The sequence below is a fragment of the Cebus imitator genome, unplaced genomic scaffold (genome assembly GCF_001604975.1).
Source record: "Cebus imitator isolate Cc_AM_T3 unplaced genomic scaffold, Cebus_imitator-1.0 Scaffold139, whole genome shotgun sequence".
NCBI classification, from domain to species: Eukaryota; Metazoa; Chordata; class Mammalia; order Primates; family Cebidae; genus Cebus; species Cebus imitator.
Window position 1 is genome coordinate 745,053 of NW_016107454.1, and position 3,052 is coordinate 748,104.

At 53.1% G+C, this 3,052-nt stretch overlaps 1 protein-coding gene across 1 annotated transcript in view; it reads left to right on the forward strand.

Moving 5' to 3' along the window:
• Window positions 1–776: 776 nt before the first annotated feature.
• The window catches only part of COLEC11 (collectin subfamily member 11), a 46,157-nt gene continuing 43,881 nt past the window's right edge, over window positions 777–3,052 (forward strand). The window contains exon 1 of the mRNA XM_017541989.2: window positions 777–1,032. The gene's annotated coding sequence lies outside the window, so the exon portion shown is untranslated. The remainder of the gene's footprint in view (window positions 1,033–3,052) is intronic.

Sequence of the window (3,052 nt, forward strand, 5' to 3'; positions counted from 1 at the left end):
TTTCTTTAAATGTTTGGTAGATTCTCCTGTGAATCCATCTGGTCTTGAAATGTCTTTCTGGGGAGTGTTTAAATTGCAAATTCAATTCCCTTCCTTGGTATAGGGCTATTGAATTATCTGTTTCGCACTGGGCATGCTGTATAGTTTGTGTTTTCAGGAAGTGGTTCATTATGTATAGCTTTAATAATATATTTAAAATAAAGAATCCATTATTTTTCCTGGATTTTATGATTTGTGTGGAATTTCTCCATTTTTACATTTTGATTTTATGATTTTTCAGTCTAAATCAATATTCACCTTTGAACCTAGCGTCTTACACTTGTAATTTTATATGTATTTTTTTCTTAAAGAAGGCTCCACCATCCCTCAAGATATGCAAGATTCAGGCTGCACAGAAGCTGGGTCTGTCCAGCCCCTAAGATTTGTTTCTGGCATTAAATGAAACCTGCCTCTGAATGAAGCTGAAATGCATGGAGTGAGTTTCCAACTCACCTGGGGCCAGGTCTCCACAGGCCGTGGTCAAGCTCTTACTGCCTTTTGAAGCGAAGTCCCCTAGGAACGAGGAAGGAAGTCGGTCGGCTGCGGGCTGCTGTCGGGTCGGTGCCAGGCGATGAGCGTCACTCTTCTGAACTTCCACAGTAGTCACGCTTGTTTTTTCAAAAAATGAAAAAAGAGAAAGCCAACAAAGAAACAGGATGGAGGTGTTTGGGTTGGGGAGTCACAGGGGCCTCCCCCGGAAGGTCCTGCCCCCTCCCCAAAGCCGGCCTCCGGGAGTTCCTGGCGTTCCCACACCCCACAGGCCACTCTGCAGGACCCTGGTGGACGCAGGGCAGACAGGAAGCCGCCCGGAGATAACGCTGCAGCTGGCCGGGCAGCCTGATTTGCTGGGCTGTCTGATGGCCCAGGCCGAGGCTTCTCCCTGCGCCTGGGACTGCTGCCGCCTCTCTAAATAGCAGCCATGAGGTGCCTCGGGGCAGTGTCCCCGCAGGCCAGCGACGGCCAGGACGCCCCGTTTGCCTAGTGTGTGCTCAGGTAGGGCATGCTGCTGCCTGGGACTGCAGCTGAGGGTTTGAAGGTGCTGAGACCCTGGAGAGGAAAGGCAGGCGGGGGTCCAAACGGGGCGCAAGGTGGGCTCGGGCTGGGCAAGGAGGATGGGAATTTGTCCCCAGATCCAGGCAAGAGATTGAATCTCAATAAATCTGGCACCAGAGTTCCAAAGTTTGATTAGTTCATGGCGGAAATTCATGGAGCCTGTTGATGAGATGGGTTCAGACTGGTGAGTTACTGGATGCTGGAGTCATCCTCCTGGGTGGCAGATTTCAAAGGGCCCGAGACCCAGAGGGCGAAGCCATCTCTGCTGATTCCAACCTCAGTGCAGTACTTGGTCGCACAGCCTGACGATTGCTCCTGTGCAGCGTCTGAGGGGTCAGGCAGACAGCAGCCGCCACCGCTCTCAGGGACCAGCAGCTCTGTGTTGGGGTCAGGAGTGGCTCTGTGTGGGGCTCAGGAACAGGGATCGGAGGGGTGAGGGACAGGTGGGTCTTGCGGTGGCAACTTTCAAGTTCAGATGGGGTCATTTCAAACCTAGTGGGGGCCTCCTGTCTCCAAAACTGGAAAGGAGGAAGGTTTCCTGGGCCAGCCGCCTCCTGCCTGGGTGCCTTGCGCTAGGTACTGGCTGTCTGTTTAGAGCTGGGTGATGTGATCGTTCTCACTTTAAAAATGAAACTTTAAAGCCATGGTGTGTGTAGCTGGAATTTTGGCTTGATGGGAAACACTTCGCCTGCAGTAGGCAGCGCAGTGCCTCAATCTTTCACAGCTACTGGATTTTATTTAGAATTTTGAAAAATCCATGTGCCGGGGAAGGGAGCACAGCAGTGATGTGCTGATGGCTGTGGGACGAGGAGAGGGCAGGGGTCCCCTCTAACTCTGTGCTCCTGGTAGGAAGCTAGGCGGAGCGTGTGCTCTTGTGGGGTGGGGTCCCAGCTGCCCTGGAGGGCACACTGTCACTGTAGGGAGGGAGATGCCTCAGGGGCTGGGCTGGGCGGTCACAGTGAGTCGGGCCTCCGCATGCTTCGGGATGTGGTTCTCAGGAGGTGTTTGTGGTCGCTGTAAGAGGCTGGACCTTGCTGTGGATACTTAATGAAAATGTAGAATACCCGGTTTGGCAACTGAAGTCATGATTTTTTTCCCATTGTCTGTTTCTTTCTTTCTTTTTTTTTTCTTGTGATGGAGTCTGGCTCTGTCACCCAGGCTGGGGTGCAATGGCGTGATCTCGGCTCACTGCAACCTCCACCTCCCAGGCTTAAGTGATTCTCCTGCCTCAGCTTCCTGAGTAGCTGAGATTATAGGCGTGCACCACAGTGTCCAGCTAATTTTTGTATTTTTATTGGAGAGGAGGTTTCACCATGTTGCCAAGGCTGGTCTCGAACTCTTGACCTCAGGTGATCCGCCCACCTTGGCCTCAAAGTGCTGGGATTACAGGCATGAGCCACCACACCCAGCCCCATTGTCTATTTCATTTTTAACATGCATTTCTTCTTAGGATTCCACGTTTAGCCCCCTCTCCCTGGCTTATCAAGTCTATCTTTTCCATTGATGGGAGGGTCTAAGTGTCTGAGGCCCGGGCTGGGAGATAGGGTGCTGTTCTTAGAGAGGTCTGAGGGAGACGTGGCTTCTCCGTTTATAAATGAAATTCCTCTTGTGGGAAGGCAGTCAGTGGGCGAGACCTCTGGGAAGTGGAGGCGCTTTCAGAGGCCTGGGTGCCCTCACCCTGTGCCCATCTGCCTGGGCTCCTGGCTGTGTATCTGAGAGCACCAGATGCAGGGCCTGGGCCTCCTCTGTGCCCATAGGTCTAGGTGAGGCCTGTCGCAGGAAAGTAGACAGGAAACCTGTGAATGGGTAGTGGGGCCGGGGAATGAGTGGAGCGAGGGAAGGCACAAGAAATCCTGGCTGGGGCTGCTCCAGGCTCGGTGGGTGAGTGTGAGTGAGTGAAGGCATGGGAAGGCCTGGCCTGACTGCTCCGGGCTCGGTGGGTGAGTGTGAGTGAGTGAAG